Here is a 23,581-nt window from a genome sequence, read left to right as displayed (position 1 = left end):
AGTAACTTGCGCGCAGCCGGCTGGGCGCGGGGAGGAACGTTCGCGCATCGCCCCCTCCCCAGAGCGCTGCGCGCCCAGGCGGGGGCGAGGGTGGGCTGGGGGCTGCTCCTGCCTCAGGTGTGCCGGAGGAGGGGATGCTCGCCCCCCTCCCGGGGCTGCCGCCGCCCCAGCGGGAGCGCGGACACCTGCGCGGCTCTGCCCCCCCCGGCTCTGAATTTGAGGTGTGGGGGGTCGGTGCCCATCAGTCACGGCACCCCGGGACCCCTCCTACAGTCCGTGCCTTCCCGGGGGGGGGGGGGGGGGGGCCTGGAAGGAGAGGGGGGCAGCCAGAGCCTCCCCCTGAAATAGAGGGGGGTACTCCCAAAATCCCGGGAAAAGAGAGAGGGACATAATGTGTGTATATTGTCGTCCCCCCTCCCCCGGGAGATAAATTATATCCAACGACCTCCTGCAAGTCTAGAGGGAGCTGGAGATGAGGGGTGGGGAGTCCTCTGGGAGACCCCCAAAGCTGCACCCTCATTTCCTCCAGGAGGGGAGTAGCATGTCTTCACACCTCCCTAAAAACATACACTGGAGCTGGGAATGAAAAATAAAAATATACCTCCTCTCCCCCCACCCCCGCCCCCAAAGTTTTGTTTGTAGTGTTGGGACCCTGTGCAAGCCCTTCCCACTGTCATTTTGCAGGACTGGGGCAAGGGACAAAAGGGCCTTTTCTCTCCTTTAATCGCTATTTTTATCCTTTTGGGGTAGCTTTTTTTTGTTTGTTTGTTTTGGTTTGGTTTTTTTTTACCTTTTTAAATTTCCTTTTCACCCAGCAGGAGTTTGGGGGCAGAGCAGAGGTGCCCAAAAATCAAACCCAAACAATAAAATCATTGCTTACCACTACACTTTATATACCTACTGATACCAGAGCCTCCCTCATCACCAGTCTGAGGGGCATGTGGGGATGGCTGAGGCAATTATTAAACCAAAATGAGAAAGTAATTACAGCTGTGGACTCTAATTACTGCAAGGTGAGTTTGAAAAAAGGCTGCACACTTCTTCCTGCTGTTCTGGGGCTTCCTGCTTACCTTGGTGGGACCACGGCTAAACCGTGGTCAAACCGTAGCTACCAGCTGTGGGCTGGCTAAAAAAGGATAACTTTCAAAAATCCACTTGTGCTAACAAGCTAAACTGGTGCCAGGTGGTTAAACCTGGCTTAGGAGCAGCGTGGAGCTGAGTTTTATTGATTGAAACAGAAGCACTGCACGCAGGCTCTGCTCTCAGCGCAGGGGGAGTCACCCTGCAAATAAAGAGCTTTTATTATTATTTTTAGCCTGCATCCCTAAGGAAATCAAGCTTATTTGGGTTTGTCCACGTGTGCTGGTTTGCCCATCCCTGCCTGCTCGTGTCCATGGGAGAAAGAGGTGCAAAAGTGGGGCTGGCTGCTGGGAGCTGTCCTATTCCTGCATTTCTCCACTCTAAGGGACAGTGGCACTCCTGGAATGCATTTTCCACCAGGACATCACCTCCAGCCCTGGCAGGGATGCTGGCAGTGGCCACAGCCACAGTGGTGTCCCCATGCCTGGCAGGTTACAGGTGGTGCATTTTTTGGTGTATTTTTTTCTGGCGGCAGCCCTGATTTAAATGTGTGTGGAATAAATTGCTCAGTGCCTGATTTCAGTGGGAATTAGATTTCTAAATAATTCCAAGGCTCTCCCTGTTGTGTTTCAGTTTATTCTGCAAAATGTTGTTTGCTTGCAGACGAGGGGTACTAATGTATATTAAGGCTGCTACACAAGTCAGGCTTTCCTGTGAAGCTTCAAAACACCATTAACATTTGCATGGCAATTTCTTCTTTTCCTTTCACAAAAAATATTATTCCTTGCCTGCATCCAAAACAGCAGAATTTTTAACTTCCAGGAATCATGAATATTTTTCTCTTCTTTTTTTTTTTTTTTTTTTTTTTTTTTATCCTTCTTCTTTCTCCTTCCCAGTGAAAACATTTCAGCTGGAAAATTCTCATCATTGCAATACTGACCTTTGCAAAGGGCTTTAAATCCTTGAGTGGAAGTAGCAGGTAAGTGCGAAGTTTTATTAACTGATTACCTCTGTGGTTTCGACTACATTGGTAGTCAAATTTGATTTAGAGGACCAGGCATGTAAAAAAAAATCAGCTTTCTGACATAATTTTGGCTTGCTGCAGCCTGAGCAGCGTCCTGCAAGATCAGCTCCCCTCCACCTGATTCAGGAGAGCAAATCGAGTGCAAACTGATTATTAGCTGCTCCTCTCGGATATCTCATTTAAATCTGCTCTGTGTTGTGGAAGGAAATGAATCATTCCAATTAAAAAGCTGAGAAAATCAGGGAGCTGGGGGGAGCAGCCTTTGGGGAGGAATATTAAGCTGGTGCTGGGTGGCTCTGCCCTGGTGCTGGGGCCAGGGTGCATTTGCAGCTGCAAACCCCACGTGGGGTCCCTTTGCACCCCCTGCTCCCAACCTGGGCGTGCTGGGGCTGTGTCCACATCTCCCCATGGAATTTGGGGTCACACACCTGCCCTGTGCAGTATCTAAAGGCAAAGGGCAATTCCAGAAGCTGGAAAGAGCAGATGTTCAATCTCTCCCTTCCTTCTGAACATCAGTGGGGGTAAAACAGGCAAATTCCTCTTCCTCTTCCCCCCCCACCCTGCTTTTTTTTTTTTTTCTCTTTTTTTATTCCACATTGACAAGTGTAATAGATATGAAACACCACAACAATGAAAGCCCAGACTTTCTCGTGCCTTTGCCTCTCTTACTTCCAGGCTATTTACTGAGAAGTATTTACTGTGAAGTGCAAGAAACAAAATGTTCTGAAAATGCTGCAGCAAAATGGAGGGGGGGGGGGAAGAGAATAATATAAAACATGTAAGCAGCTTGATCAAAATGAAGCAATATTGACAGAAAATGGGGTTTTAAGCAGCAGGACAACAGCAACTCAGATGGATTTCATTCTTGTGGTATTACAACGCTAAGCCAAGCACCTGGAAGAGAGAGAGAGAGGAAAATAATCACGTTTCCCTGGTTTAGAAAATCTTTTCCTTGTCATTTAAAAATACACATGACAAGTGAAAGCTGTGCAGAGTCCTGCTGGAAAAACATGGAGCTGGGACTTGGAGGTTTTCCCTGCTCCTGCTTCAGAGCTTCCCCTGTGGCTTTAAGGAAACATATCCCTCGTGCCTCAGTTTCCCCTCTGCAGAGCACCACTCCCCTTTGTCACCTGCTTGCAGCACAAATGCTTCCAAGGTAGGCTGACTCCTGATTGGAAAGCAAAAAAATGGGATAAAGGAATGGAGGAAGGTACAGCTGTCCCTCCAAATGATAGGAGAGAGGCACAGCCCCTGTCCCACACTGCAGGACCTCGCTGCAGTTTTGGGGCTGAGAGGTTGTGAAGGTGCCAAGGATATTCTTGGGGATGGCAGGCTGGGGTTTTGGGGAGATATTTGGGGCTGTGTTTTTCCTACCAGCAAACCAGGGACATCGGGGCAGGAGGCTGATCTCCCAGAAGCTCACCCCATTGCTGAGATGCTCTTGGAGAGGGCAGAAAACAGGGAGAAAAAAGAAAGCCTGCTATGCTTGGCCCCAGGTAGACACAGCTGCCACCAATTTTCCCTGCAAGAGTGAAGGCAGCTGCCTCCCCAAATTCCCCAGTTCTGCTGCCCCTCTGCCCAGGACATGAGAGGAGTTCGAGTGTTCCAGCTCTGGTGCTGCCTTGCTTTCCAGAGCAACCCCAGCCAAAAGTGCCAGTCCCTTTCCACATCTCCCACCGGATCCTCTTTGAAAACAACCCAGGGAAGGCCAGGGAAGCAGATCAGTGGGAGAGCCTGGGCTCTTTTCTCTCCTTGTCTCCTGTTGCTGCCGGCTGTGTGGAGAGCTGCCAAAGCCCCTCAGCCTGTGGCACTCGATAAAGCTCTTGTACAGCGGGTCTGGAGCAATGTGGGCAGCCACAGGCAGGGCCTGGGAACTGCCAGGGGAGGGGAGGGAGAAGCTTTGAGGGTTAAAAACAAGAAAGAAAAGAGCTCTGATGGCATTTTGGGTTTGGGTGGGGAGACCTTCCTAGGCCAGCCTGGCACCCCCTTTTTCTGAGGGGAGCCAGGGGGAGCGGCTGTGGGGAAGGCCGGAGCTGGGGGTCAGGAACAGGGATGGAATTGGGACCTCTCACTGCTGTGAGAGATGTCCTGGAGGCTTTCCCTGCTCTCTAGCCTGAGCCTGCCCCAGAGCAGCTCAGTGAACTCACAGGGCCTTGTCAGATCCCCCTGGAGCAAAGCTGGGTGCAGGCACAGACTGGGCACGAGGGGCTGGAGAGAAGCACAGCAGAAAGGGACCTGGGAGTTCTGTGAGGGCAGGCTGGGCATGAGCCCAAAGGCCACCATGCCCTGGGGACATCGGCTGGGCCAGGGAGGATTGTCCTGCTGTGCTCGGGGCTGGGGCAGCCTCACCTCCCCTGCTGGGGGCAGTTGAGGCACCACAAAATAAATCAATCTACAGCTGTTGGAGAGTGTCCAAAGGAGGGACATGGAGATGGGAAAGGATCTGAGGGGCCCAGGAGGAGCAGCTGAGGGCACTGGGATGGTTCAGCTGGAGCAGAGGAGATGAGGGCAGAGCTCAGGGGCTGCAGCTCTGATCCCTGCCCTGGGACAGGGACAGGAGCCAGGGCACGGCTGGGGCTGGGCCAGGGCAGGGCAGGCTGGAGATCAGGAAAGGTTCTCTCCCCAGAGGGTGCTGGCACTGCCCAGGCTCCCCAGGGAATGGGCACGGCCCCGAGGCTGCCAGAGCTCCAGGAGCATTTGGACAGCGCTGCCAGGGATGCCCAGGGTGGGGTTGTTGGGGGGTCTGGGCAGGGCCAGGGGCTGCCCTGGATGATCCTGTGGGTCCCTCCAGCTCAGGATATTCTGTGATCGGTGAATTCCTGTGCTTCCCACAGCCACCCGGCTCCTCTCACAGCCTCAGGCCATCCCAGCCAGTGCTGGGGACCCTGAGGGATCAAAGGCACAGAGGTGGCCAAACCCCATCACTGACACGGTTCTTGATAGGCCCTTCCTAACTTCAGCCAGATCAGTCCCCAGGCCATTCCCTGGAGGCTTTTTGGCTGCCTTTCATGCAGGTCTTTTAATGCAAAGTTATTTTAATGCTGTGCTTTGCATTCTGCTGCTTCCCCTCTCTGTCAGGGCTGCTGCCATGCAAGGTTAAAGCAGCCGAGCTGGACCTGCTGGGACGTTGTGCACGGATGGGCTGGGTGTGCTGCTGGAAACTGGGATTTATGGGGCATTTCTGAGGAGTTGGTGGTGCAGAGGTGAACCTCAGGGCGAAGCTCCACAAGATATTTCCTTGGATAAGAGAGAATTGCCACCATGCAACCCCTCCTTGCTGTGAACACACACACGGAGCACCAGCCAGCCTTCGGAATTCCCAGCTCCTCTTTCACTGCCCAGATGTGTGTGGGGATTGTCTCAGTGTCCTGTTACAGGAGAACTGGGGCCAGGTTTCACCCTCCACCACCTGCCCCGAGGTGGCTGGTGATATTCAGATCTGGGCAGATTCTCCCAATCCACTGGAAAACTGCTGAAACTCTGGGTTAGGGTGCTGTTTGCATGTCTGAACATGGCAGACACCGGACTGCATTAGTGCTGGCTAAGAATTGCCATCTGATCCTGGCGTTTTCCAGGCCCCACGGAACTTTCCCAGCTCGGCAGGGACGCTGGAGGGAAGGCGAGAGCTCCGCAGCTCCTCCCGTGGCTGCAGGAGGGGAGCTGGCAGCAAGAAAATGTGATGGGAAGGATGTGCTGAGGCTGCTGGACACTGTCCTCATCACCAGTTATGCCTTTCAATATAATTTTTGGCGATTTTTCATCTTCCAGATTCGCTGTGGAACCTGGCTTGGACTTTTTTTTTGCTGAGGAGATAAAAACCAATGCATTAGAAAATAATGAATGAGCTGCAAAGGGTTAAAGGGAGAATTTGTATAAAAACAATGAATCCCATTTTTGCTTGATTGGCACTTTAATTAGGCCCATGTCCTTTTGCTGCCACTGCAATCAGATTGGAGGAGAATGGGAAGCTTCCACACCGTTCTATTTATCTCAAGATTACAAGATTTACATTTTTTTTCAATGCAAAGGGGAAAAAAGAAAAAGAAAAAGAAAAAGAAAGGAAAAAAAACCCTGCTACTTTATAAACGTGGCAAGGGAATGATATTATTTAGGGCTCGGTGAAAGTGTGGCTTCCTGATTGCAGCAAGAATTAATCTTATTATGTTAACAAGGGATTGTTATGCTAAGGAGAAGAGGGAAGAAAAGTTCTGTCTCTCAAGTCTGCCAGAGACTGCGCAGGCTCCAGAGCCAGCCTTGAATTTAAGAGCTCCAGCGAAAAGAAGAAAGCCAAAAGTCCTTGTGTTTTTACAAGGCAATTTCCCTCGTTTTCCTCTCCCTGTTTTTAGGGGGAGGTTGCAACTCCAGCTCACAGTGCCCGGGAGTCTCCTGGGACGGGCTCCAGATTGGCTGGGCTGGTAAAGAATGGTTCAGGTGTGATCTGAACTCACACCACTGTACCTGAGCACAGCCTGGAATCCCAAACAAGATCAGCCCAGACATGGAAATGGGGCTGAGCAGGGTTTTACACCCACAACTCTGGGTGTAAAGCAACCAAGACCATAAAAAACAACTCTGAGCCCATTACAGCGGGGGAAAATGGGACCCTGGAGATTTCCAGTTCCTCACCTTCGTGGGAAATGTATCTGTGGGAAAGAAGGGTCCCTTTATCCATTGAAAAATAGAAAAAAAAAATTGTTCTGCACTACTTCTGGTGCTTTCAGGTGTAACCCTGACCCTTCTTCCCCATCTCCCAATCCTGAACCCCAACATCTGCAGTCCAGGGAATGAACATTCCCCAGCACGTGTTCACATCCTCCCCGAGCTGGTTGTGTTACAGGGAGATGAGCAAGATCCTGGAGTCAATATCAGCCCCCCTTTTTCCTCTCTTTTTTCCCAGGAAGCTTTCAGAGCCCGTGATGAGCATGAGCATCTCTGGAAGCAAAAGTTGGCTGCAAAATTCCAGCCTGTTCCTGAGCTTTGCTCAAATCGAGGCAAAGGCGTTTGTTGTGCACTGGAATGGTTTGTTCTTCGAGCAGAGATAGAAATGATGCTGTTTGATTGAGGTGGCTAATTACACAGCTTGGAAAGTAAATTACAGCTATCGAATACCCCAGTGAATATTCCCTTACAAATAGGCAGAGAAGAAAATGAAATTTTTTGGGTTTGCTGGCAATTTGGAAATAAAAACATTGTCTCTGGTGGCGAATGTAAAACCAATCCCTTTCAAATTCTTCTGCAACTGCTAAATTCAAATGATGCTTTGTTGCACACCAACCAGACAGTTCACCCTGATAGCTCTAAGCTACTTTTATTTTTTCTATTTTGAGGGTTTGTGTTTCTTTGTGACTTTTGGAAACCTTTGCCCTCTCTTTACCATCTAATCTTTTCAGTGAAAAATATTAATAGCAAGTTTAAAACCAGATAAAACTGCCCAAATGGAGTAAAAATCTTTGTCATACGGAGTAAATTGCATGGCAGAAAAAGCTTAATAGGAAAAAACCCACCCTGAGCCATCCATCTTCTCAATTAGTAAATACACAAAAGTCTGAATTTCATTCCCACAGGCTGGGAAGATTTATAAACAAGGATTAAGTGAAGGGGAATGTAAGGAAGAGCAGCAAATGCCTGGATCGAGGCTGGGGGCTGAGCTGATCCATCTCCATCTCATCCCTGTGCCTCCCTGCCTGGGTGAAATGGCTCTTTGGATGCTGTTTGCTTACTCAACTCCTCCCAGAAGTTGCTGTTGCTTGTTTTTCTGGGACCACACCCCAAACCAACCCTTTATTTCACCTGCAGCCACATGAGCTTGCATCTCCTCTTATATGTCAGCCTTCTGGGGCCAGGATGCCAAGTTCTGTTCCCCCAAAACCTCCCCTCTGCCTGTGCTTTTGGGCTGGAGGATGGGAACCCAAACTTCCCATGCCTTGGTTTCCCCAGGAACACCACGGGTGCCTGGATGGGGCAGTTAGGGAATGTTTTCCAAGCCTTTTTGCTGCAGAGCTCCTGCAGCAATGACTCCAATCTCCCCTGCCGAGCCTTCAGCCTCTCTCCCTGGGTAATGAAAGCCAAGCAGCTCTCCGGGTGTCTCTGCGTGCCTGTAAATTCCTGGGGCCTATTAGGACCAAAAAAAAAAGTCAATTTTCTTGTCTTATCCTCTTTCCTGGCCTTTAGGAACAGACCCAAAGCCCGCAGCAATCCCCCTTTCCCAGCCACCTCGTTACCAACATCCTTGTGCATCCCAAGACTCGCTGGTGGTGTGGGCAAAGCAGCACTTCAGGGACACTTTGGCATCTCCTAATTTGCCCCATGCCACCCCTTTGTCCCCAGAGAGGAGGTGTTTTGTTGTGTGCAAGCAGCAGCCGAGGTGCTCAGGGGGGATTTGTTATCCCATTCCTGGGGTTATGCTGAGGGCTGGGGGTGGATGTGTGGGATTTGCAGCCCCAGGGGGCCTGGGGGCCTTTGGGGGTCTGTATGAGAGGAGAAACAAGACAACAAACCACTGAGATGTGTGCCAAAGGAATCCCATCCGAGCCCTGATCCTGGAGTGGCAGCAGCTGAAACTCCCTTGGAATCTGGATGAGGGCAAACACCCTGTGGAAGGCGCTGCTGCTCGGTTTGCTGGGCCCAAATGCAAAATGAAGCTTCTGTTTCATCATCAGCCACAATAACTTGTGTATCCTCTTCAATACTCAGCTGTTGGGGCTAAAAGTTTGGTCCTGAACATCCACAGCACATCCCTGGACATCAGAGCACCCCAGACCCACCAGCTCCTCTGCCACATCCCCGCTCTGCTGCAGCTACCCTGGGGATTGAATGGAAGGAAAAACTCTGAGTGCCCTCCATGCACAAAGAGCCACTGGCTGCACTTCCAGAGCCTGTTCCCAGACACAGACGGGCATGGCATATCCTGGAGGGGGAATTTTTCCCTGCTGCATGACAGGTTTTGTCCTAGCACGGGTCAGAGAAAGCCCAGCCTTGATGGGTTTCATCTAATTTCAATTACAGTCGTTAAAGCTTTCGCTCACATGAGCTGAGCCTGTCCAAGAGGCCTGGACTGACAGGCCATTAGGGAGAGGTTATTTATAGCAGGCCATGTTAATTTTACAGGATCACAGACCAGTGATTCAGTGCCTGGCGTGGCTGAGAGGAATCACTCACAGCAGCAAGTGGGAGCTGACATGGAAGCGCCTCCGCGCAGCCAGGAGCTGCCGGGTCAGAGCAGGCACAGTGCTGAGAGGGGTCACACCGAGGGGCTGGGGTGAGCCATGGGTTGGGGACCCACGTGGGGGATGCTGAATGATCAAATCATCCCTTTCAGGCCTAGTTTGGTGTGAATTGATGGGTTGAGACAGGGAGGAGGTAAAGGAAATCCAGGGAAATGGCTGATTTGAGATGCAGGGAGAGTGGACACAGTGCTGAATGATACTGAAGGGAAGGGGCTCAATTCCTGCAGTACCCCCAGGTTTGTCCAGCCCTGATTTGGGAGCTGTAAAGAGCCCACAGTCTGGAACAGCTGCCTTTTCCTCCTTTCTGCTCCACGACATTTTCTGGAACCATCAGGATGCCCTGTTCTGCAAAAGGGCTTTGCTCAGCCTTTATCTGCCCCAGCAAAGGGCCTGGAGACACTGAATGAAACATGCTGGAGATGAGGGAGGAGGAGGAACAGACAAAAAATTATAAAACCTCCTGCATTGTATTGAATTCCCTTGAATTTTAAAGTGCTTCACGCTTGAAGCTTTCTGGGTGGAAGAATAGAAATGGAGAGAGGGAGAAAAGACAGGACAAAAAGAGCATTTCCCAGACATGACAAAGGACAGCACGAATTGCTCTGGCTCAGGGAGGGGCATGATCCAGATGGTGCTGGGGGACTTCTCCCAGAGGCCTGGAGCAGAGCCCTGCTGAGGACAGCAAGTCCAAGGCTGGCTCTGGGGCTCTGAGGTCCTCTCTCCTTCTAACACTCATGGTAATCTCATGGTCATCCCAAAATGAGGGCCCAGCAGGGTTCTGGGGTGGCTGCTGGACAGGATGGTGGCAGGATGAGGGTGGCACGGGAATGCTGAGGACACAGCCATGGACAGATGGACCATCTGTGGACAGAGGGACCAGCTGGCCACTGCTCTGCTCCCTGTGTCCCAGTGAGCCCAGGAACACCTGGGAGACGAGGGGTCATGTTCTAGTGTGGCTCTCCCAGGCCAGCCCCGCTCTGCCACGGGGCTTTCTCCATGCCCACGAGTGATGGAGGCATCAGAGGCAAATTGTGGGGATTTTGGCCCAAAATCCTCAGCATCACACCCTCCAGAGCCCACTAGAAAAGCAGGATTTTCTCCAGGAGAACTTTTCTGGGCTGGCATTTTCCCTCCCAGGGGCAGAGAGGCTCCTCCTGCTCCTGCAGCCGGACTGTGCTGAGGCACACACTGGCAAACAGCACAGACAAGCCAGTGCTGAGGGGAAGGACACTTTTCCTGTAATAAATATAATAAGGGACCATAACTGCCCTGGAAGGTGACCCCTGGAGTGCTCCAGGCCCCTGTCCCCGAGTCACCCACCCCATCTCTACTTGCAGACCCACATTTTCCTGCCAACCTCACCCTGTGGGTGATGTCGACCTCTGACAGAAGTGGGCACAACCCAATTAAACCCGACCTCCTGCTCCCCTTCTCCTGCCCAGCCAGGGCACCTCAGCCCTGCCTGCTTGTCTGCCCAGCTCCCTCATCACAATCCCCCTGCACATGGGGCTCCCCTTTTTTATGCACTCCTACAGCATCTCCTGCAGCCCTGACCTCTGCTGAGCCATGCAGGCCATGGAATAATCTGATAATCACAGCACTGACAGCAATAATCATCATAGTAACCCTGGTCCTGGCCAGGGCACCTGTCACCTGGGCACGGAGTGGCACTGACAACCTGTTATTACACACCTACTGTAATTAGAGTGGCGCCAGGGCTGGGTGTGAGGAGGGGAGTGGGGGAAGCAGGAATACAAACCCAGCTCTCCCACGGGGAAGCTTTACAAGAGCAGCAAGGCAAGGGTTTAACTGCCAGCCCAAAGAGCCATCCCTGATAGAGGGGCAGACTGGTTTGAGCTGGTTTTCTCCTCACCCAGGTGTTGGGTGGCTGAACAGATTCCCCACATTTGCTGGGGTTTTGCTTCCAGAGGATGGAATTAGTGAGTGGAGATGGAAGCGGAGGGAATGTGTGACCCATTGCATCTGCCTGGCGCCATTTGGGAAGTTTTGCTGCCCAGGAGTTTAGGGTAAAATGCCTATTAGCAAATCCAAATTTACATTTGCAGATCTGCATTTGTATTTGTAAGTCACAGAATCCCAGAAAGGCTTGGATTGGAAGGGACCTCAAAGCTCATCCCATTCCTCCCCTGCCATGGCAGCGACTGTCCCAGGCTGCTCCAAGCCCTGTCCAACCTGGCCTTGGGCACTGCCAGGAATCCAGGGGCAGCCACAGCTTCTCTGGGCACCCTGTGCCAGGGCCTGCCCACCCTCCCAGGGAATAATTCCTCCCCAGTATATTTTTCATCTAAATTCCTTGGAGAGACTGGCCCGTGGTGTTACACAGAGCGCTTCCCTTGGATAACACCAGCAGAACGCCCACATTCCCTGGAAACCCCAGCTCCCAGCCCTCCCTGTTGTTCCTGTCCCCTCCCTGGCACATTAAGCCACCGGAATAAACCCATTGCACGGGCCACTTCACCTCTTCCCCTCTACCTGCCAGGAATCCCAGCTCCTGCTCAGCCTTTGATGCCTTCCCTTCAGCTGCCGCGGAGCAGAAATGCTCGTATCAGCAAACAGATGGCGGCTGAGGCATGTAGCATAAAATATATTTATCAAGGCAAACAGCTGTAGCCCATTTCATTCTGAAGATTTCTATTAAAAGTTCTCTGGAGCTACAAGCTGCTCTGGCTCTGCAGCCGGAATAAAGCCGAGGGGACAAATGGCTTTTTGCAGAGCCTTTCTTTCCCCTTCCTTGGCTCTTTTTTCACTGCCTGAAGAAAGCCCAGCCCAGCTCTGCAGTTGTGGCACATTTGGGGGCATTTTTTAGATCACTGTGGTGCCCAGCCATGTGCTCAGGGTGGGGCAAATTATCCAGGTGCTCCAAGACTTGGGGCAACCCTGGGACATCCGATCTGCAGGGTGGATCCCCTTCACTTCCAGGGATGTCTCTGCCCAAGGCCAAGGCACCCTGAGCCTCAGTCTGGGATGGATGGCTTCCCATGGCCCTTTGGCGACGTCTGGCTTGCTGTTTTCCTTGGTTTTACCCTGAAAAGGCTTTGCCACCACATTTACAGTGAGTGAGAATGGCTAAGCTTGGAGGAAATGCAAAGTTCTGCTCAAGAGTAAATGAATTTTCTTGGCAGACGTTCCTTGCACAGCGTTGGAAAATTCCCGGCTTTTGCCACGATTTTCATTGAAACGTTGACAAATATCACAAAATCCTCCATGCAAATGGGAATTTCCATATTTTGTATTAAATATACTCTCTCAGTGCTGCTGTAGTGACTCACAGAGAGCCTGCTCCTGTGTGGCCCCAGTTGGGCAAAGCCGTCCCCAAAGGGGGACATGCCACCCTCTGAGGTCACCTGCCCAAGAGAATGTCCAAAGGTAGAAGATGTGACTTTGAGAGGAGATGGGCTGAACATGGAATGATCTAGAAAGGTAAAACCATGGAGCTGCCTCTGCTTCATCCGTATGGATGTGTCACCTCTTTACATCACCCACTGCTGTCCCAAATCCCCCTTTTCCCTGCATTTTTCTGCTCTTCCAAAATGATCCTCCCAAGCCAAAATCATAAACAACATTTTCTCCTCTTTCTTTTTTTTAAAAAAGCCTTTTTCTCTTGCTTTTCTGTCTTGCTTTTTTTTTTTTTGGGTGAAAAATATTCCTGGCAGCCCCTCCTTTGTAACCGCCTGCCGCTTCCCCAGCCAACAGCAACGCATTTCATCCCAAATTCAGCTTTCTATTTTCAGGCGAGCGAGCAGTGGGATGAGGAGTTTGCCCTAAAAATGTGCTCAGAGGAGTCAGGCTGCCATATGTGCCTGGAGATGTTCCTCACCATCCCCCCGAGTGGGGAATCCTGGCAGGGGCTCTGCCCTTACCCAGGAGCAGGGATTTGGCCAGCTCCTTGAAAAGACAAGGTGGAAGAGGGTCAGTTGGATGGTGAGGGGGTTGCAGCTTGGGATCAAGGCCCAAAAGAAGTGGGAGTTTATTCCAGCTCAGCTACTGGGTGTAATTCCCTCAATCTCTGTGCCTCAGTTTCCCCAGTGCTGTGCACTGCTCTGCAAATTCCACGTAGGGAAATGAGCAGGGGAAAATGGCATGTGTGGTGTTAGGAACACGGATAAGACACCAGGAGTTTCTTGTTTCACTCTGGGGATGGAAAATGTGCCTCAATCCCAACACTAGCTCTACACCTCCTCTCCCTGGTTGCTTGGGATGCCCCTTGGACCAGCCTGTGTGGGGTGGATGTGAGGAACGTCTGCCAGAGGCACTTACCCACTTCCAGAGGAGCTAAATGATTCCTTGATTATCTCATTACCGCTCCAGTAAACAGCTCAGCTCCTTGCAGGTGCACGTCTCTGCTCCCGGTGACACTTGAGCTGTGCTGGCAGCTGAGCAGATCCTGGGGCTCCTGGAGCATCCCAGCACCAGGATGGACCCCACGCCCCCTGCCTCTGTCCTGGGCTGTGGTGGGGAGGCAAAGGGAATGGAACTGGTGTCCCTTTCTGGAGTGTATTTATCAGTCAGTTCTCATTATCAACCCAGAATTATTCCAATCCAGTAATTACGAAACCCAAGAAAGGTTTGGGGTGTAAGGGATCTTGAAGCTCATCTCATCCCACCCCCTGCCATGGGCAGGGACACCTTCCACTATCCCAGGCTGCTCCAAGCACTGTCAAACCTGGCCTTGGGCACTGCCAGGATCCAGGGACAGCCGCAGCTGCTCTGGGCACACTGTGCCAGGGCCTGCCCACCCTCACAGGGAAAAATTCCTAATTCCCAAAATCCCATCTATCCCTGCCCTCTGTCTCTTATGTCTTCTCTCTGGGCTCTGCGACCCCTTTGCAAAATGCTTGGAAGCAACTGTGTAAATAATGATGCCAAAATATTTTGGGGATGAATGAATGAATTCAGAGGGTGCTGAGCGGGGCAGGATGTGTTGAATATTTGGCCTTCCTGCTTCACTCATCCCAGAGATTTTATGGCTTTCAAAGCCCGAGGGAGGATGGTCCAAACCGCCACACGTCTCCTGGATTTGGAGACTGGGATGTGGCCACAGCAGGGGAAAAGGGAGCTGCATCTCACCTCCAAAGGAGAGACATGAAGGGAGAGGGAGAGGAGAGAGATCAAAACAAGAGAGGCAGCAGCAGGAGGCAAGAGAAGAAAGGCAGCAGGAGAACAAGACCGGTCCCAAAATATCCCTCGTGTTTCCTGTGCCGCAGAGCAAAGCTCACACTAGGAAAGGCTTTTTGCGAGGGGAAGAGGCTCTAAGCTCTGCTCAAAGCTCTGCCTCGGGTCCCTGGGGAGCCGTCCCTGCGCTGAGCCGGGAAACGGCTCCCGCTGCGCCCCAGAGCGGTCCCTGCGGGGCTGCCTTTGATCGGAAACGCTCCAAATTCTTCCTGAGATGGAGCCTGAGAGGCAAAGCTCCACCTTGTCTCAGGTTTATTGGGGGTTTTTTCCTTCCTGCCTGCTTTGGGTTAAATAACAAATCCATTTTCAGGTGGAGAAACTGATTTTCTGGGTGAGGACCCACCTGCTTCACATACTCCCAATGGACTGTGAGCACAGGAGTGGGAAGGGGAATGATAAATCCCAAATTTCCTGAATGACATTCAAATATTTGCCATGTAGATAAACAATATTAATTTATTTGGTGTGGCCATAGGTCAAGCCCCTAATTTGAAGGGATCATGGCAATTTGGGGGCATCTCTTGTGGTCACCAGCATCGACTCACCCAGATGTGGGATGGAGCTGGGATGTTGGGCAGGTTCACTGCTCATTCCTGCTGCTGTGCTGCCATTTGGAGACAAAAGGTTTTAGGGAAGAGCAAAACCCAGCTCTGCACACTGATTTCCCACCCTCTTCTCCACCCTTCTTTGGGCTCTTGCTGGTTTCCACCCCCCCAGTCACATCAGCAAACCTGCAGCCACCAACCTGCCCTGGCCTCCTGAGGATTAAAATGGCACCTGGATAATAAATAATCAAGGCACTTTGTAGGGAATTTAAACTGGAAGTCACTGAGCAGAAATAGCAACCCACCTGCCACCCCTGCCCTGTGCCACTGTACCCCCAAAGTGCCCTGAAAGGGGCTCCGAGCTTCCCAAGGCTGAGATCAAACACCATCAGAGCTGAGGGGTGTTAATATAACAGAGCTTAGAAACTGGGCATGAGATTAAAGAAAACACTCTCAGGTGTGGAAAGGAAGAAAAATTAAAAACCAAAATAAAAGTGGAAGTTTCCTTCATTTGTTGTTTGATGAGAGCCATGACTTTATTGTGCTGCTGGACCGACAACGGCCTTGTCGGGGTCTTTCATTTGGCCTCGACAATTAAATTCCCTTTTATTACTGCAGAAAAAAGAAACCATTTGGCACCTGGCAATTCCTTAGTGTCTCACAGCCCTCTCCAAAGGCAGATGGGTCAGTCCTTTCCCAGGGCAGAGGGGAGCCATCATTTTTTATGGACTGGCAGGGTCTGAAGGTCCTGGCGGTGCTGCTGAAACCTGATGGGAACGAGTCTGGCTCTCCTGGTTCCTTCCAGAGGGAGCTTTGGGCTCCATTAAAGCTCATCCTTCGAAAGGCACCTGGGTTTTATCCACACACATCAAGAGGTGGAGCATTTCCCATTTTGCTTGATAATTTATTCCCAGGGTTAATCATCCTCCCTGCTAAAAATTCAGCCTAATTTTGATCTGAATGTGTCTGGCACCAACGTCCTGCAGCAACTGCTCGCTTTCTTTCCCTGCCCAGCCTCTTCTCCCTCTGAAGCTCTTGGATGTCATTACAGCTCCCTTTTTTCTGGCCCCTCGAGTGATTTTCCTCCAGCATCTGCAATTTTGCCAGGCTCTTCTCTGCCCTCCTGGATTCCCATCGTGGGACCTGTCAGAGCCTCATCACACCTTAGAATAGATCTCAAAGCACCTAAATAATATCCGCACCCCCCAGGGTCCTTCTGCAGGATTAATTTTCCACTTCAAGATAGAAAAATGCATTCCAGTTCCCCGTGTAAAATAAACAAGAGGCGCTGCTCCATCCTCAAGCAGCTGCTTGGGGCTGATTTCCCTGGAACATTTTGGGATGCTGACAGCCCCATCGCCTCCTCCCTCCCTCCTCCCTCCCCTCGCTGGTCTTTGCTTCCCGTGACACAGTGCGGCCCCGGCGCGGTTGGAGATTAGCCTGGGGTCCGTGCCTCGCAGAAGCGCCGCTTCCCTTTTATCTCTGGGAGGCAGGCGCGCTGGACGTGAGCCCTGCCGGGATTTATCGAGGTGCCCTGGATCTGCCTCTTCCTCCTGCAGCAGCTCCTCTGCATCCGCGGAGCGCCAGCCCCACAGCAGTGGTGGAGGGAGGGGGCAAAGGGCATTTTTGTTTTGCCAAGGGCAATCCCGTGGAAATTTTGTGCTGAAATATCTTGGAGACGGCACCTTTGGAGTCATCTCCTTTGCTCTCTCCTGGGTTCTGCTTTGGAGTTCCTGGGGGATGCTTTGTACAGACACAGAAGCTCTCTGGCCTGTCCAGGTCACCCTGTGGTGATTTTGGGGGCTCGTGGCCACTGTGGCCCTGAGCAAAGCAAAGGCACCGGGAGTGGTGCAGAGGAAAGGGATGCTCAGAAAGGGGTGGGAATGTGGAAATGCCAGTGGTCACTGTGAGGAGCTGGGCCGGGGGATGGAACACAAGGCTGGATGTGGTGATAAGGAGATGGTTCAGACCCCAAGTTCTCTCAAGGGTGTTGGAATGCTTCCTTTGCCTCCCTGGCTTCCAGGGATGTGTGCTGTAGGTACGGTGGGGTATGGAGCATACTCCAATCCTACCCAGGAACCTCTGTACCCCATGGCGAGGAATGATACTCACTTTCAAAGAATGTAAAAGGTTTATTAACACCTTATCCAAAAATACAACAGAAGACTGAATAAAGAGTGCAGCACCGGGAGCAAAGGATTCAGTCACCATATGCTCATCTACAAAATGGAGGCCCCACTTTTAACCCTTTAGCCCCTCCCAAAGTTCTGTCCATCAACTCCTCCACTGTCCAGTGCTGGAGATCACTTCCTGACAGCTTGACTGGAGGTCAGGTGCTGCCATAGTAACCATCCCACCCTCCCAAATGCCCCAAATGTAGATCACCCCGTGATAACAATGCAAAGGGGAGGGGGAAACATAACTACAAATCTACAAAGCTTCTCTTAACACATACCTAATATTGGCCCCTTAATTGTGAGAGTCAACCATCGCATACTCATCTGTAACACCCATGGATGGACCTACAGATCATCTTCATCAGCTAATTCCTTATCCTCTTCCATGGCACCCTTTTTGATGACAGCCCTGGCTTTCTCCTGATTTTTGGTGTTCCCAGCACCTTCAGGGGTGCTGCCCATCTCAGCTGTCACATTGGGATGGAACAGAGAAGGAGGGACTGTGGAAAATCACTTGGGAAAAGCCACAAGGGAGACAGAGGAGTCCTTCAACTTTATTGGAATGCAGGGGGAGCATCCACCGGGGCACACCTGTGTGGTTTTCCCTCTCTCTCTCGGTTTTGGAGGGTGCAGCCTCCCTTTTATCCTAATTCCTGGCCACATTTCCCTCTTCCTTTCTCCACTGGCTGAGCTACTGGGGAGGTACAGCCTTCCTGAACTGCCTACCCCATATCCCCCTTAAACCTGGCATTTTCCCCCAAAGTTCAGAAGTTCAGGCTTGTGCAGACCTGTGTCTGATTCAGGAGCCAAACTGTCAGGGCTCTGTAACAAACCTGCTGCTTGAAGCTGGTAGAAACACTAAGCCCCATTTCCAAGGCATTCAACCCTCCCCTCTCCCATGGGATTGTTTGTAAAACACCAGCACACATCTTCCCTGTCAGGACCCTCCTTCCCTTTTTGTGGGAGTTTTCTGGGCTCCTGCCTGTTTTTGCAGTGGGTGCAGACCCTACAGCAGTGGCTGTGGGAATTTTTGGGAATGTGTCCAGGTAATCCCCTTTTCAAAGACAGGAAAGCTGAGAAAGGCAGAGATTAAAAGAGTGCAAGGCTTGTGTTTCTGGATGCTTGGCTGCATCCCGAGGCCTGTTTTCCAACGAGAACAGGCTGCTCTGCGCACTCAGTAAATCAGGGCCCTGTAAATGCTCTCAGAGAAGCACTTAAAAATCACTCGATGTTTTAAAGATCGTGTCCAGTGCTCGAGTCTGAACTGCCTCGAAACGACTGCCGTGCCCAGCATCCCCCACAGCCACCTGCTGCTGGAGCCTGGCCCCTCCCCAGGAGATCCCGACGCTCTTCCCAAAAGAGAACCGGCCAATTAATGCCAGCTTGCAAACGGGGAAAACGAGGACGCTGTGGATTAGCCCTGAATTCCCATCAGTTGGCCTCGTTTCCCTCCGGGTTGGGCTGTGCGTGGAGTTACAGCTCCAGGGTGGGGCTGGCTCCAGATACTTCCAGGTGGTTGAGCCGTGACTCGGCTTGGCCAAGCTGGAGTGGCCCAGTCCTGGCTAATGCTGAGGAGGGACACGCATTTTCTGCATGGATGAGTATATTCTGGCTGGATAAGTATTTTCTGGCTGATTTGGGGATCTTTGGGGAAAAAAAAATACATTTTGCTTCAGTTTCCCCTGAGCATCCCTCCCATCCCGGGAGGATAGAGTGGTGCGGGCTCCCCAGACGAGCAATCCTGCTCGTGCATGTCAATCCCATTTTTATTTCATTCCCTGCCCCTTCCTTCCCCATCTCCACGCTCAGCAGATGCTCCCACCTCCTTGGCAGGGAGCGAGGAGGCTGCAGGTTTGCAGGGTGCGACACAGGTACAGTATTTCACAGCTGGTTGCTTTGTAATGGGATTCTTTTATTGGAAGTTGTTTCCCGGGATCTGGCTCTGATTAGCAGATGCAAATCCTGCCCTGCATGCTGATGGATCCGCTCTGCCCCCGGAGCCGCCGGGACCCGAGGGAGCACAAACAACAGGGATGGAGCGGTGCAGCTCCCACCCGGACACCTCGGGCTGTGCTCTGCCCGACCAGCCCAGCATCCCGGGGAATTCCCGTTCGGAAAGGAGAGAGACCCCGGCTGCTCCAGCCCAGCATCCCGGGGAATTCCCATTTGGAGAGGGGAGAGACCCCGGCTGCTCCAGCCCAGCATCCCGGGAAACTCCCGTTTGGAGAGAGACCCCGGCTGCTCCAGCCCAGCATCCCGGGGAATTCCCGTTTGGAGAGGAGAGAGACCCCGGCTGCTCCAGCCCAGCATCCCGGGGAATTCCCGTTTGGAGAGGGGAGAGACCCCGGCTGCTCCAGCCCAGCATCCCGGGGAATTCCCATTTGGAGAGAGACCCTGGCTGTTCCAGCCCAGCATCCTGGGAAATTCCCATTTAGAGAGAGCAGGATGAGGGGCTGGCAGGTTGAATTAATGCTGGGAGAGCAGATGCACATTTAAACAAACCATCCGCTCTCGAGAAGAAAACAATGACTTAGTACTTCCTAATTATCATCCTAAAGTCAAGCAATTACTCCTTATTCACACGTGATTACCAAGAATAGCTTAAAATGAATAAACATTTGAAAAAAAAAAAAAAGCCTCTTACTAAATTTTCATTAGCCACCACAGTGAGTAAGATATTTACACTCGGCACAGCCCCCATAAACACAGACAAAACATTACTCAGTAAATGACTGAATTAGTATTGTGCTAATTGCTAGAAATTGTTATCAGGTTACTACAATTACTACGAATTCCCGGCAGGATCAACCCTATTTTTTTGTTATTTTTTGAAAAATAAAAGAGAAATCTTAGTGATGTGGTTGATGTAGTTATAAATAATTGGGGGGGCAAAGAGCTGTTCCTCAGTGGAACGAGGAGAGGAGAGGAGAGGAGAGGAGAGGAGAGGAGAGGAGAGGAGAGGAGAGGAGAGGAGAGGAGAGGAGAGGAGAGGAGAGGAGAGGAGAGGAGAGGAGAGGAGAGGAGAGGAGAGGAGAGGAGAGGAGAGGAGAGGAGAGGAGAGGAGAGGAGAGGGAAATGGTTAAAGCCCAGATGGCAACTCATACTTTATTTCTGAGACCGTGGGTCTGGGGTATGTCTGGGACAGGGCTGTGGGTGTTTTGGGTGGGAATTGGCAGGGGTGGAAATGATGGAAGTGGAAAAACACACGAAAGCACAAGAACATGATTTCAGCCTTGTGCATCTGGCTCTTCATCCTCCACAGCCACTGAAACACCCACGGGGACAGCAGAGCAAGGGCCCGTGGGTGTCACTCCAGGAATCCCAGTCCACGAGCCTGCCCACTCCGAATTCCCATCCTCACCATTTCCTCACTGCCTTCCTTGCCTGGGGCTCCAGGACCTGAACTGAATTGTCCCTCTGTTCTCTGCCCATCAGCATTGCTTTCTGCGAGATGGGCTCTACAGAAAGGGAGGCAGAGAGAATAAATAATAAAAATAATGGCATACAGGGGGAAAAAAGAAGAATAAAATCAATAATAATATTTTTTTTAAAATAATAAATAATATAAAATGTTGGGATACAGAGAAAAAATTACAGAAGTCACATGGTGGAGATTTTTTTGGTCAGCCAGAGGTACCAAAGAAGGATTTAGGCCGAATTTTGGATTTTGGTAGTGCTGGAGCTTGAAGTCTTTTCCAAGGGGGCTGGTTTAGTTCACTGCACCTCTGGGATTTGGGGAGGTGGAGCCAGCCTGGGCATGGTGTGCAGACACCGTGGTCTGTGCACCTAAAACCTGTCTGCTCTCTGCTCTCCTCGCTAGATCAGTTGGGCTAATAAAAGATTTTATCTGCCCCTATAAAGCGTCTCCTGTGCAGCCTGAGCCCGCCACAGCTGCGGCTTTCCCAGAGCAGACACACCGGGTACTGCACTTTGGGCAACACTTCTGTGAAATTGGGTGCTATAAATCGTCCTCGTTTCCCCTCGTGTGAAGCAGGGGATAATGAGCAGGACGTGTGAAGTCTTGATCAGCTGCTGCTGGTGCAGCACACCAGTGTTTTCAGACGAAATGCAATGAGGGGAAAAAAAAGTGGTTATTAGAGCAGAAGCGCATTAGAAATAAAATCTGACTTTCCATTCCGCCCCTGGAGCTCGACATCGCTGCGAGCCATGGTATTTCCATCAGGGCTCTGCTGTTATTCTGTGGCTGGGGTTTGAATATTCCACCCAGGAGCAGCTCAGATCCTGGGGTGTTCATCTGGAGATGGGGATCACTCACTCAGTGACATTAACTGAGGTCTTGGGGGTGTCTCTTCCCACGTAGGTCTGAGTGGGGTCTGAGGGCCCGTGTCAGGAGCTGGTGGCTTTGGATGACTCTCCCCATCACTCAGGAAAAGACTTTTGGATAGGATTGGAGCCACCCTGCAGGTCTTAATTGATTTATATTAATAAATGTAAGAGATAAAACAATATAACAAAGGCTGGGAAGAGAAAACAGACCCTTGTTTTAAGCCTCTTGGGCTCACATGCACAGGCAGAGTGAGGGAGAGCATTTGCAGCATTTGCAGATGTGTTGGGTCACGGTGCTGCAGCTCAACAAGGACCCTCCTGCCCCCTCAAAACCCTTCACAGGGGCTGGAAATGCCTGTGGAAATTGGATCTGAGCAGGTAAAGTTTTCAGTTTGCTCTTGAAAATAATGAGGGGAATTTAAAAGCAGAAGGAAGGGCAGAAAAAGGCAGAGATTTGGGTTGTGCCCTCTGTGAACTTGGTGGCTCTGTGGTGCCAGCTTCACACGCTGGTGCTTGGGACTGCATGGTGGAGAAAATGGGTTTATATGGAAAGGGATCCAAGCCCTGGCTCCCGGTGCTCCCCCTCCCTGCCCTCAGCCTTCTCCTTGCTGGACAAACAGCAGCCACAGTCCTGCTCCCCAGCCCTGGAAACCTGCAGGATCTGCTGGATTACTGGAAATTACTGGTGTGGTCTCAACCCAAAATGAGCTGGAGGGATGTTGAGCTTGGACACAACAGGGAGATGGGAAGGGAAAATGAAGGAGGTGCAGGTGAGGAAAGGGAATTGAAAAGCTTCCTGGGGTATCAAAGCATAAATTGCTGCTGTCCATGGCTAAATCCTCCACCCTGGTGGACTCTGCTGACCCTGCCCTGTTGGGAGACCAGCTGGTGGCTCTGCAGGGAAAATCCCCGCTGGGCTGTGGATGCTGTCCCCAGGAACACCCCTTTTGAAAACCAAGGTTCGCTCTCCTAGTAGAATTTAAAAGTTTAATAAAGGACTATAGGAGACAAAGACAATAAAGCAGAGATGTTACAGCTGCTCAGCCAAGAGCACACCTGCTAGTTTGGAAACACCCATTTCTATTGTATCAGCTTGTTGTATATTCATAAAGAATTATGTATATTAAACTTTTCTCCAAACTAGTTTACATGTTCTAAGAATTGTTCAGCATGGCTCCTCCTGAGGTCTGCCTTTTTAGAGCATGCACATTCCTTGGCTGTGGTTTTAGTCCATTTTTGTTATCGCCTCCAGTTTGGGCTTTGGTTCAGAGAGTAGGTGCTGCTGTCTGCAGATCTGTACAGGTGTGCTCATCCTGTGTTCACTGGGTGTTATCCCATCCGAGCAGGCATTGTAACACAAGCACTCCGATATCAGCTATTTCACTGCTATGCCCAAGCTTTATTACCAACAGAAATAAAAACTGCATCTTTATAGCAAAGTTACTTTAACATCACGCATATAGCACCCATTTTAATATTTTCGAAAAGCCAGTATTATAATATTGGCTGTAACACCTTCACCCATCCGCGCTGCCCACCTGCCCTGCGCAGGGGCTGCGGCAGCGCCGGGGGCAGGGGCAGGACGGGCTGGAGGAGCAGGGTCTGTCCCAGCTCCCCGGCATGAGTCAGCAGGATCCCTGCGCTCACAGCCTGCTCTCCAGAAAATACAATTTGCATTTCAGAGAGCTCCTGCTCCGCTTCCCACTGACAGCGTTTAGCTTTTGTTTAAAGCCGGGCTCCTCCGCAGCGCCGAGCGCGGAGACAAGAGGCAGGAGCCGCTGGGTTTGATCATCCCCTGCTTTGTCTCCCACAGCCCCTCCCTGGCCGAGAGGAGCCTCCCGCAAAACCCAAAAACCCCATTCCAAAAATTAAAGGTGAAGGCTAAGGGGGATGAGGCTGGGATGAGCTCACAGAAAGCTCAAATCCCTGGGGATTGGTCCCCTGGGATGGGCACCTACAGCAGAGAATTTTCACCACAACCAGCTGGAGGAGCCCAGATCTGAGGCCACCAGCACAGGGAGGAGCTGGAGCTGCTGGAGCAAATCCAGA

General features: G+C 51.4%; 1 long non-coding RNA gene across 5 annotated transcripts; it reads left to right on the top strand.

Annotated features, from left to right (window-relative positions):
• The first annotated feature begins 297 nt into the window (after positions 1 to 297).
• LOC135285512 (uncharacterized) lies at positions 298 to 6,934 on the top strand. Of its 5 annotated transcripts, none has more exons than XR_010350337.1 (4): positions 298 to 393; positions 819 to 1,013; positions 1,977 to 2,059; positions 5,183 to 6,934. It is a non-coding gene; the product is annotated as an uncharacterized LOC135285512 (long non-coding RNA). The 5 variants fall into 5 exon arrangements; XR_010350339.1 differs by having other exon boundaries at positions 1,977 to 3,260; XR_010350338.1 differs by having other exon boundaries at positions 816 to 1,013.
• The last annotated feature ends 16,647 nt before the right edge of the window (positions 6,935 to 23,581 follow it).

This window comes from Passer domesticus, chromosome 23 (genome assembly GCF_036417665.1).
Source record: "Passer domesticus isolate bPasDom1 chromosome 23, bPasDom1.hap1, whole genome shotgun sequence".
In the NCBI taxonomy this organism is placed as follows: Eukaryota; Metazoa; Chordata; class Aves; order Passeriformes; family Passeridae; genus Passer; species Passer domesticus.
Note: the sequence above shows the minus strand (reverse complement) of the source record. Positions and strands in the feature narration are given on the sequence as shown.